Consider the following 13,422-nt stretch of genomic DNA (forward strand, 5'->3'; position numbering starts at 1 on the left):
ATTTCTAAAGGAATAAAAGGAATTTATAATGAAATAGTATCATATGATTCATCATTTTACATTATGTGCGCACTACATCAACATTAGGGATGGAAATTAAAAATAAAAATACAATAATAAAAATGGCTTTAATATAAGTTTAGTAAATAACTTTAAGATGTGATATGGTGAGTCATCAAGGCCAAAGCATAAGAATCATTTTTTTCATCAATTGAGTGGTTTTCAAGACAAGTGTTGTTCTAGAGAAGTCTATATATATATATATGTGTGTATATAAAGGCATGGAATTTCAATGTTTTTTTAGGGGGTGAGGAATATTGCAAAAGTTCGATCCTCTTACAATGCATGCTTTTAGTAACATTTGCTTTAATCTTTACCTAACTTTTGAGTTGCCAATCAATTAAGATATTTATGATTCGCTTGAGTTTGGCTGGATAAAAGCTTATACTAAAAGTTTTTAAACTAAAGTTAAGTATAGTTTTTAAGCTGATTATCAAAATCAAATTAAACTACATCTAAGTCACCTAGATAACTCAAAATATATAAATATTATATATATATATATATATACATATGCATATATATATATATCATATATATATATATATATATATATACATATGCATATGTTTGAGAAGCTTTATTCAACATAATGAGTTAAATGAACAGCATGTATTTTTTTTTATTGATTTTCAATCATAATTTACTCCAATTTTATTTTATTTTTTCATTATTATTATTATTATTATTATTATTATTATTATTTTGGTTAAGTTTGAATTTTATTTTAAATGTATCTCAATGATTTTTGTATGAAAATGCTTAAATTAGTGGGAATAATCTTATAAGAAATTAATAAAATCTTATTTTCTTGAACTTTCTTTGCTTGTAGGCATTTAAGTGTGCTGGAGAATAAAGCAATAACCTTATGTGTTTATTTTTTATTAACCTTCTATGATGCAAAATTTAATAGACAAATTCTTCAACAAATACTTTGACATCATTAGATATACCTTTTAATCACAATTTTTTTAAAAATTCTCTTTAATAAAATCCAATATTTATAGAGGCCTAACTTTAGAATTTATTATTACTTCCTTTCATAAATCTATTTAAGCACGTATAAAATAGCTTATTTGGTAATGTTGAACTTTTAGTTTGAATATGTTAGGAAAATAGAGGGTCCATAGGGGAAATCAAGAGAGCAACAAGACAATCACAAACACATAAGATTTATGAGGTTCAGAAATATGCCTACGTCCTTAGGAGCGGAACGGTTGTATTCTTCTTATTCACTCGTCTCATGTACTAAACAAAAGACCGAGGGTTACATGTATTTATAGGTAAAAAACATAAAGCTTATCCATATACAAACCTATCCGAATCCTAACCTTATCTAGATATGAAACCTATCTAGTTTTACAAATCCTATTCGGATACAGTTTATATGATTACTAAATCGTAATAATAACCAGATACAAATTACCCTTGTATTTTATGCCCCCACATTACCAACCTATCAAACCAATGCTCCCCCAGTATGACAGATGCTATTACTCCACTTCACTCCGTTTTCGCATCTACTTGTTTACTTTTGTATATGAGTTACACACAACAATCTCCACCTTGGCGATTATACCCCATGAAGATATAAACCAGGAAGCTCCTTAATATCCAGATAGGTTGAGTGCTATGTCTCCTTAGCATTGGAGACATTAATCAAGTCCAAGCAATGCTTGAACTTCTTTGTAGTGATAGACTTGATTAGATTTTGTAACTGCAGCTGCAACTCCACCTACAACTGTATTTCCCATTAGCTTGTAGATATTTCCTATACTCTTTTTCCCTTTCATCATTATCACACCATCCTTACTCACCTTAATGCAATCCTTTTCATTTTTATAGCCAAAACAATTTCCATATAAAGTACCCAGAAAAATCAAATTCTTCTTTAATTCTGGAACATGTCTAACATCACACAAAGTCCGAACAACACCATTATGCATCCGAATCTTGATCTGCCTTTTTCCAGCAATAGCACGCACTTTATCATTGCCTATGTAGACAAAACCAAAACTCCCTGATTTGTATGAATCAAACCAGTCCTTGTTCGATGTCATGTGAAACAAACATCTCATATTTAAAATCCATGAATCTGAGGTATGACATGATAAAACTGAAAGCAGATCCCCATCACTATAATCTGATTCATTCTGGACCACATTAGCAAACTTTGATGAATCACTGTTCCTTTCATCAATTTGTTGCTTCTTGTTTGGACAATCTTTTCTAATATGCCCCATCTGTTGACAATTATAACATTGCACAGATTTTTTGACTCTAGAATTCATTTCGCTAAAACCATATTTTCCTTGCCTTCTCTCAATTTCATGGTTACCTTTCACATACATCGCTTCAGTCTGAGAACCTTCAGCATAGTTCTGCTTTCGTGGATTATAGGCCAATAACGCCATAGTGATCTCATCTACTATGATTGTATCTTTCCCCCCATGTGAGTGTAGTCACCAGATGCTCATACGAAGGTGGTAAAGAACACAATAAAATCATAGCTTTGTCTTCATCTTCAATTCCAACCTCAATTCTCTACAAATCACTGATTGTGTGATTGAAGAAATTGATATGTTGTACCTGATATGTACCTTTTGCATCTTCAGGCCATACAACTTTCTGTTTCAAATACAACTTATTTGTCAGCAACTTCGACATATATTGACTCTCTAATTTCCTCTAAAACCTCCACCGAAGATGAGAGATCCATGATGTGATACATAACGTCATCCGCCAAACACAACCGAATAAGTGACGCAGCTCTTGTTTGTAAATCTACCCATACCTGGTCTTCCAAACCTTGAGACTTTGTCTCTTCTAATGTTAACAACATCCATTGCTACGGTAGCAAATCCTTTACCCCCCGCCGTCACAATCCGAAATTCCCAGTTCCATCGAACCTTTCCACATCGAATTTTGTAACTGAGTTCATCCTACCAATGAAACCTCGCTCTGATACCACTTGTTAGAAAAATAGAGAATATGCAGGGAAAATCAAGAAAGCAACAAGACAATCACGAACACACAAGATTTACGAGGTTCAGCAATGTGCCTACATCCTCAGAAGTAGAGCGGTCATATTCTTCTTATTCACTCGTCTCATGCACTAAACAAAAGACTAGGGTTACATGTATTTATAAATAAAAGACCTAAGCTTATCCAGATACAAACCTATTCAAATCCTAACCCTATATGAATTCTAAATCTATCCAGATACAAATCCTATCTGGGTACAGTTTACATGATTATTAAATCATAGTCCTAACTTGATACAAATTACCCTTGTATTATACCGCGGGGCATTGCCCCTCACCCCCAACCTATCAAACCGATGCTCTCCTAATATGACAAATGTCGTCACTCCACTATACTTCATTTCCGCATTTGCTTGTTTACTTTCGTATATAAGCCATACACGACAAAAAAAATTTATGTTTATTTTCAAATATAGTTTCAACAAGCTTTGAATGGTTATACATTTGTCTGCAAATGTGTGAACATATAGAAAATGGGCAAGTAAAATAATAATAATAATGATAAGTTTGAAAAAAAATGAATTTAAAATTTAAAATAAAAAAGATAAATTTTTCGAGTAATAAAATAAAAAAAATTATAGACTAAGTAATTGCTATTCAAGAAAAAAGTCTTTTTTCATAAAGAAATCAATAATACCAAAGTGCTTATAATGTAGTGCTATTTGACATTATTGTGAAAAATCGAAGGTGAGACAATAAAAAAGTCTCAAGTTCTTGTTAAAATTAATAATAGTAATAGGCCGCTGGTTGTGGGTGCGGACTCACAGCTCTATTCCCTCATCCCAGATTGAAATTATATGGGTTGAACGATTAATTCTTAGCTCGTGTGCACTCCCTTGCTATTTTTAATGCTTGCCATTTTTGTTAAAAATCAATAATTTTTGGGGAAAGAGGGCGGGCGAACCCCACTAAAGAGCCCAGGGAGCGTGACAAGCGCTCGGTGGAATAAATGGGGATGGGGCACGCTCACGTGCAGCTGGAACCACCCATCACAGCCATTATTCACAGACTCCCAGGAAATGTGCTGTCGGTCGAGAATCGAGACTCCTCACCACTCGGTGAGAACTCTGTCAGCGACCAGTGTCAAAATAGACCCGAGGTCGTTGGTCTAAAAAAATCAATAATTAGTCTCACAAGACATTAATTAGCCCAAGATTTTTGCCCTATAATATAATTTACATATGAAGAATTTGTTACCAAATAGACGTGTTCAAAGAACTATTCAATAAAATATGATGATATGCATGTGTAGATATATGATGAGCTTATATTTAATGCTATTATTATTTAAAAAAATTTGTATAGTATGTGGTATTATAAGTAGAGTACGCATCATTTAAGGATGGTTTTAGATTTAACAGTTACTAAAATATGTAATACTTAACAATATTAATATATAATAAACAATAATTATATATAATAAATAATAATAAATTTATGTAAATAATAGTTGTTAGATGATAATTTTAACAGCTATTATCAATTATTTTTAAAATAAGAGTAACTATGTGTACAAACACAGATGATGTTTTCCTTTATTAATACTAATTATTTAATATTTATATAAATAAGAAATGAAGAGGCCTGAACTGATATGAGAGGCAAAGGTTCTAGTCTACTGTAATATAATTTAATTATTTGAATATTATATTGTTTTATTTTATTTCTTTATTCATTCACCAATAAATGCATTATTACATAAACCATAATTCTTTTGGAAGGTTATGAGGATGGAGTCCAGTGATCATGTACTATTATTATGATAGTTTTGAAGTAACTATTAAACCCTCATTAAATATATTTTATTAGTGTTTTATTTAAATAAATTTGATAGCAAAATCATTCATTACATATTATTATAAATTGGATTTGAAGTTACCTGTAATACACAATTAAGACATATTGTCTTATTAATTTTGTTTTTCGAATTTGCAATAATTATAGTTTGAAATATAACATATCAAGAATCATTCATTTTTGAAATTTTATTTTGGGAAAAAGCCAAAATATCTTTGTATTTTCTTAGCAAAATATCTTCAACAATACGTGAAGAAAAAACTCCCTAAAAATTTGAAATTATTTCCAAAATAATTTTTTCCCCTCAAATATCCTTAATACTATATGTAAACCTTGTTGAAATATAGATTTAAAGTTGTTATGAATTATTGCAAAAATTGTAAAACTACAAAATATATTTGTGATTTAGCACTAAGTTAATTACAACTAATTAAAAAAGATTCAAATTATAAAATTATATATATATATATATATATGCATGAATCAGTCTAAATTTTGCAATGCTTCCACAACAACAACCCTAAAATTTTTATAATATTTTTTAAAATAAAATAAAATAAAGAGAATGATCTAGGGAAAAGCACCCCTAAAATTTGAAAATAATTTTCATTTTTTTGACATAGACAACAAACACTCGATTTAAGAGTTTGTCAGGGACAAACTATTATGGAGATATACATGTAATTTGAAATTATTTTTAAGATAAATAAAATAAAATAAACAAAAATAACGCTTATTATATATATTGTTTTAAAGTAAGAAATCATGGTATGATGAGGCAGCTTCCTCATTTGGATGATCCCAATTGTCTTCTTTGCCCTTCACAGCATCTCTTTTGTACCAAAATTAGCAAAAGTGAACTTATGTGTACTAGTTCTTGTCATTCTAATTTTTTTAATTTTATTTATTATTTTTAAATTAATTAATTAATTAATTAAATATGAGCTTCTTTTGGTTAGTTCAAAGACAACATCTGGTTGTTGTGCTTGTGTTTTTCTGTTTGGAATTTTCACTCATTACCATTTGAAAAATATCAAAGTTATGTTTGGATTTTATGTTTGACTATGGGTACTGACCAGATTGATAAAAACATGTGGAAATAAACTCAAATGAAAAAAATTATTATTATTTATTGAAATCAGTAAATTTTTAACTCCATTTTGCAAGTCCTGAATCTGAATGAAACTAATGGCTAGTGGTTACATTTTTGTTAAAATATAATGAACATAAATCTTCTTCTTGGTGTTGTATGAGTAAATATTTAAAAAATAATTATTGATTATTATATATTTATAATTATAGATATGTAGGGTAAGGTAATGTTAGAGTTCAGAGTTAACAAAATATTAAATTAATTAAAAGTAATTAAATAGTTATATAATTATTTTTTGAAATTATTGATATTAATAAAACCTATTTTCAGATAAAAATATTTTCTATATTTTAAAATATTTATTTTGATTAATATTGTATCAATTAATTTTTTTAACCAAGTTGTGACTAATTCAATTTCTCGGCAAATTTTTTTCACGTAAGTACACAAACATTTTTTTTCTGTCATGTCCAATCTTGCAAAACTTGATTTTGTTGCCCTTGATATTTCAGAAAAAAAAATATTGTCACGGGTGCTTGATGCTGAAATACATCTGAATGCTAATGGATTTGGAGAAACCATCAAGAATGGTAATAAAAAATCCTTACAGCAAAACCGTGCAAAAGCAATGATTTTCCTATGACATCATTTGCATGAGGATTTAAAAATTGAATATTTAACTGTGAAAGATCCACTTGGAATGTGGAAAGATTTGGAGGGAAGGTATAACCACCTAAAAATGGTAATTTTACCGAAAGCTCGTTATGATTGGATGCATTTACGATTACAAGATTTTAAAACAGTAAGTGAATATAATTCAGCCATATTTCGAATCAGTTTTTAATTGAAATTATGCGGAGAGAGGATTGTTGATTTTGATATGCTAGAGAAAGCATTCTCTACTTTTCATGCCTCAAATATGCTCCTGCAACAGCAATATCGAAAGAAAGGGTTCACAAAATATTTTAATTTGATTTTGTGTTTGCTTGTAGCTGAACAAAACAATGAACTACTAATGAAAAATCATGAATCTCGTCCTACTCGCTCTACTCTATTCCCTGAAGTGAATGCGATGACAAATGAAAACTCCAAACGAGGGCGTGGTTGTGGCCGTGGCCGTGGTCATGGAAGAGGGCATGGCTGCTATAAATATCAGAAAAATCATGGAGATCATAGAGATGCATCTTACCACCAGAAGTGGACAAATTATGAAGAAAAACAGTTTAAAGTCAAAAATGGATCAAGTAACAAATCAAAAAATGTATGTTATCGATGTGGTGTACAAGGGCACTCATCGCGTACTTGTTGTATACCAAGGCACCTTGTCAATCTTTGTCAAGCATCGATAAAAGAGAAAAACGTCGAGGCAAATTTTATATACCAAAATGATGACTTCAACAATAACCCTCTTGTGGGTATGCCGTCACATTTAGATGTTGCTGATTTTCTTGAAGATTCTCAGTTTAATGGTGGCAACTGAATTGACACCATAATTGTTTTTTTTTCCCTATGCATTTTGTTTTAATTAATCTATGCATGTTTTATCTTGTTCTTCCAATTATAATACTTATATACTTTTATTTATTTTGTGAAGAATATATGGATACTACCAAATCCATGGTTGGATTGGACATCAAATGATGAGGATGTATGCCTTGTTGATAGTGCAACAATGCACTCAATATTTAAAAGCAAAAAATATTTTTCCCATTTAATAATGGGTAAAACCAATGCCGATACAATATCGAGCAGTATAAATTTGATTGAAGGTTCCTGAAGAGCAAATATATTGTTTCCTAGATAAATAAAATTTATTATAACTGATGCATTATATTCTCCAAAGTCCTACAGAAACTTATTATATTTTAAAGATATACGTCTCAATGGGCATCACATAGAGAAGTCAAATATGGGAAATACTGAATATTTATATAGTACTGTTGTTACTTCAGGTAATAAACATGTATTGGAGAAACTGCCGGCATTGTCATGTGGCCTTTATTATACATATATTCGAATAATTGAGTCAAATGCTATTGTAAACTAGAAGTTTACTAACTCAAATGAATTCATTCTATGGCATGATTCGGTTAGGCCATCCTGGATCAATAATGATGTGAAAAGTACTTGAAAACTCATATGGACATCCATTAAAGAACTTGAAGATTCTTCAATCAAATGAATTTTCATGTCCAGCATGCTCTCAAGGCGAATTTATTATCTAGACATTCATAAATAAAATTGGGACTGAATCTCCTATGTTTTTAGAGAGAAATCATGGTGATATATGTTGACCAATTCATCCAGAATGTGGGTCATTTAAATATTTTATGGTTTTAAGTGATGCATCAACGAGATGGTTACATGTTTGCCTATTATCAACTTGAAACCTGGCGCTTTCGAGATTGTTGGCTCAAATTATTCTATTACGAGCATATTTCCCTGATCATGCAATTAAAACAATACGGCTTGATAATGCTGGTGAATTTACATCTCAAGCATTTGATGACTATTGCATGTCCATTGAAATAAAAGTTAAACATCATATTGCTCATGTTCATACATAAAATGGCTTGGCAGAATCATTTATTAAGCGACTCCATTTGATTGCTAGACCGTTATTAATGAAAACAAAGCTTCGGATCTATGCTTGGGGACATGCAATTTTACATGCCGTATCACTTGTGAGCATAAGGCCAACAAGTTATAAAAAATTCTCCCCCATTCAATTGGCTTTTAGGCAAGAACCAAATATATCTCATTTGAGAATTTTTGGGTGTGGAGTATACGTCCCAATTACTCCACCACAAAGAACTAAAATGGGACCTCAGAGGAGATTAGGAATATATATTGGATATGAATCTCCTTCTATTATTAAATATCTTGAGCCGTTGACAATGGATGTTTTCATAGCAAGATTTGTTGACTGCCATTTTGATGAGACAATTTTTCCAATATTAGGGGAGAAAATGGAAAGATGAAAATGTTGAAAAAAGAAATTACATGGAATGCCTAGAGTTTAAATCATTGCGACCTTCACACAAAACAATGTAAACTGGAAGTTCAACGAATAATTCATTTACAACGAGTTCCAAATCAATTACCTGATATATTCTCTAATCCCAAAAGAATAACAAAATCACATGTACCTGCGGAAAATGCTCTTATTAGAATAAATGTCCCTCACATAACAAATGAATCTAAAGTACGCCTGAAGTGTGGAAGACTAGCTGGTTCAAAAGATAAAAATCTTCGAAAGAAAAGGGAAACAAAAGATCATAAAGAAAATGCAGATAAAATAAACATTGAAATAAATAATAGTAAACTTCTAGAAGGAGTTCAAGATCCTAAAATTGAAGAGAAAAATCAGGAAATTTCCATAAATTATGTCTCAAATGGAAAAAATTGGGACAGAAATGAAACAACTGTTGACAATATTTTTGCATATAATGTGGCAATTATCTTTTGAAAGAAGATAAGGATTATGATTGACTAGAATGGAAAAATGCAATACATACAAAATTAAACTGTCTCACAAAACGAGCAGTTTTTTGGATCCATAACTAAAACACCTACAGATGTTAAACCAGTTGGTTACAAATGGGTATTTGTGCGAAAACGAAATGAGAAAAATGAAATTGTTAGATATAAAGCAAGGCTCGTTGCACAAGGGTTTTAGCAAAGACCTGGTATTGACCATGAAGAAACGTACTCCCCTGTAATTGACACAATCACGTTTCGTTATCTAATTAGTCTTGCAGTACATAGAAAATTACATATGCAATTAATGGATGTTGTTACTGCATACTTATATGGCCAACTAGATAATAATAATAATAATAATAATATATATATATATATACCCAAAAGGACTTAAGATGCCTAAAGCATACAATTTGAATTCCCGAGACATGTATTCAATTAAGTTACAAAGATCTTTGTATGGTTTGAAACAATTTGGGCATATGTGGTATCATCGCCTTAGTGAATATTTGTTAAAGGAAGGGTATAAGAATGACCCTATTTGCCCATGTGTGTTCATCAAGAAATAGGAAAAGGGATACGTGATAATTGGGGTATATGTTGATGATTTAAATATAATTGGAACTCCTGAAAAGCTTCCAAATATCGTTAATTATTTAAAAAAATAATTTGAAATGACAGATCTTGGGAGAATAAAATTCTATCTCGGACTGCAGTTCGAACACTTAGAGAGTGGTGTTTTTATCCACCAATTGATATATATATAGATATATATATAGAAAGGGTTTTGCAACAATTTAATGTGGATAAAGCATATTCATTAACAAGCCCTATGGTTGTCCAATCCCTTGATATTCATAAAGACACTTTTCGACCTCAAGAAGATAACAAAGAATTACTTGGCCCTGAAGTACTATATCTTAGTGCAATTGGTGTCTTGATGTATCTTACTAACTGTACTTGGCCAGATATAGCTTTTGCTGTAAATTTATCATCAAGATATAGTTCTGCACCAATACGGAGACATTGGAATGATATTAAACATATACTACGTTAACTTCGAGGAATAGTTGATATGAGATTATTTTATACACATGAATCAAAAAGACAATTAGTTGGATATGCAGATACGGGGTATTTATTTGATGCGCACAAAACTCGATTACAAACTGGTTATGTGTTTACACATGGGGGAACGGCCATATCATGGCGTTCTATAAAACAAACTATAGCTCCTACTTCTTCAAATCATGCAGAAATATTTGCAATTCATGAAGCAAGTCGTGAATGTATTTGGTTAAGTTCAATGACACACCATATTCAAGAAAATTGTGGTTTGTTATCCCAGAAGGATAGACCAACACTATTATATGAAGACAATGCAGCTTGTATAGCTCAATTTAAAGGAGGATACATCAAATGCGACAGAACAAAACATATATCACTTAAGTTATTTTTCACACATGATCTTGAGAAAAATGGTGATGTCCATATTTAGAAATACAATCCAGTGAAATTCTACAGAATTTATTCACTAATGTATTACCCACATCAACTTTTGAAATGTTTGTTCCCAAGATTGGGATGCGTTGCCTCAGGGATCTTCAATAATGTTCTCTTTATGGGGAGTCATATACACGCTGTGCTCTTTTTCTCTTCGTCATGATTTTATCCCACTGGGTTTTCTTGACAAAGTTTTAATAAGAAAACAGATGAAACGTATATCTAGAAAGTTGTAACCTTTTTCTTTCAATAGGATTTTTTCCCCACTGGGTTTTTTTCTAGTAAGATTTTAATGAGGCAATTCATATATAATGGACATTCAAGGAGGAGTGTTATGAAACATTTAAAGTGAATACCCATTATGTTTATCTTAACTCCTCTTTACTCTTGGCGTTTCATTTGCCAAAAGTTTTTTCAGTATCTAATTTAAAACCTATATATATATATATATACCAAAAGAATGATATAAATAATAAGAACAAGAAAGAGAATTTCCACTACTTTCTTTTGCTCTATGTTTGTCTTGCTATATTATATAGTTTTATAGCAATTTTTAGTTTTAGGATCAAATTGAGGATAAGATTAATGGGTGTTTGATTTGAGGAATAAAAAATGAAACTAATAATGATTGTTGGGAGGATTTTCATTGAGAATGAAAAATGAGGAAATGCAATAATAATGCAAAATAAATAATTTTCTTGCATAAAATAAAAATAGTCAATTATATTTAATGATAAATAATGTTGTATTTATAAAATATGCTGAATATATTATTCACTTTAATTATTACAATTAATAATTTAAATTAATAATTTTATAATTAAAATTTTAGGACTAAAATTCAAATCATGTCATGCCTGTTCTCCCACATTCTCGCACCCCCTAATATTGAGGGAATGGACTTTCTCTTGGTTAGGGGAATCATTCTCTGTGTTGCATACTCTGGAATCAATGATTCCTGAGTCCAAATGGCCCATTAGTTCTAAAATTAATACTAAACGCATTTATATGTCTTTTTTTAAGATCCGAGTCCAAATGGCCCATTAGTTTTAAGATTAATACTAAACACATTTATATATGTTTTTTTAATAATTGTCTATTATCCTTGATTGCGAGGGAAGTGTTATAATCTATAAGAATCCATAAGCTCTCTGTTGTCTTCATCCTTAAACCCAATTTAATGATCGCAGTTTCAAATTTATAAAAAATATGTTTTTTTAATAAATATGGATAAATTATAGATTTATTGAAGAAACAAGACAAACAGAGAAGAAAAAAAAAAAAACACAAAACAAGTCCTCCACCAAAGGTGAGGTACACAAAAGAAAAAAGTACAGAAAAATAAAATGCAAGAAAATAAAGGAATATCTGGACTGGCAAAGAACACCGTCTGACAACAGTGTCAGTGTAAAAATATTAAAGTTTTAGTTTAGGATGAAAAACATACACTGTTGATTAAAACAATGTTGATTAAAACAACAGTGTAAATTGCAAAGTTTAAGGAAGGTAGTCGGGTCTATTTATAGATTTTTTAATAGCACTTTTAGATATAAAGAGCTATAGAAACTTTTCAACCACAAAAGCATTTCTAAATTAATATATCCAAAAAAACAAACCGTTTAACTTACTCAAAATAAAAAATTTAAAAACATCAAAGAAACTTCTAAAAATATTTTTACAATAAAAAATATTTTTTTGAAATAATTGTGAATAAGTCACAAGTTGGATTACCAACTTCAATTCCCTATTGCAAAGCTAGGTTAAAAAACACTTTGTCAATAAACCAATCTAGATAGGCCCTATATTATGTGAAATATAATTTTTTAAAGCTAAATCAGCCAATTTTTTTAACATTTTCAAGAATTATAAAATAGCCAATTTGTTATTTTTTTCCCTTCCTCTTAATTTATTATTTTCCTCTCTGGCAATGGTTCTTTATATTGTTCCCTTATTCTTTGATTCTTTATTTTCCTATCTTCTTCTTTATTCTTTTATTCTATCTTTACCAAGTCTCTTTATTCCTTTTATTCTTTTTTCTCACTGTTTCTTTATTTTTATTTTATTTATTTTTGTCTTTGGAATTGCAAAGAGATTTGTAAAGCATTTTCATTGGTTATAAATGATAAAACAGAATGTTGTAGCGTTCAATCAAGTGATTAACACTATCAAATTAAACATACAAAATAGACAGGGATACATCTTAGTTAGATATTTCCAAGATCTAAGTAACAAATAAAGATGGTGAGAAAAAAAAATAATGACCATAGACAACTGAAAAATTCAAACAAAATATATGGTACAAGAGTTTTACAAGGACATTAATTACAACAGGTTTTATTGTTTTATGTTGTCCTGCCCAAATTTAAAAAATAAAAATAAAAATAAAAACTCTTCTATTTAGAAATTTTAATTTAATGTTTGAATCTTAATAAAGAAAAGAAA

Source organism: Dioscorea cayenensis, chromosome 9 (assembly GCF_009730915.1).
Source record: "Dioscorea cayenensis subsp. rotundata cultivar TDr96_F1 chromosome 9, TDr96_F1_v2_PseudoChromosome.rev07_lg8_w22 25.fasta, whole genome shotgun sequence".
Classification (NCBI taxonomy): domain Eukaryota; kingdom Viridiplantae; phylum Streptophyta; class Magnoliopsida; order Dioscoreales; family Dioscoreaceae; genus Dioscorea; species Dioscorea cayenensis.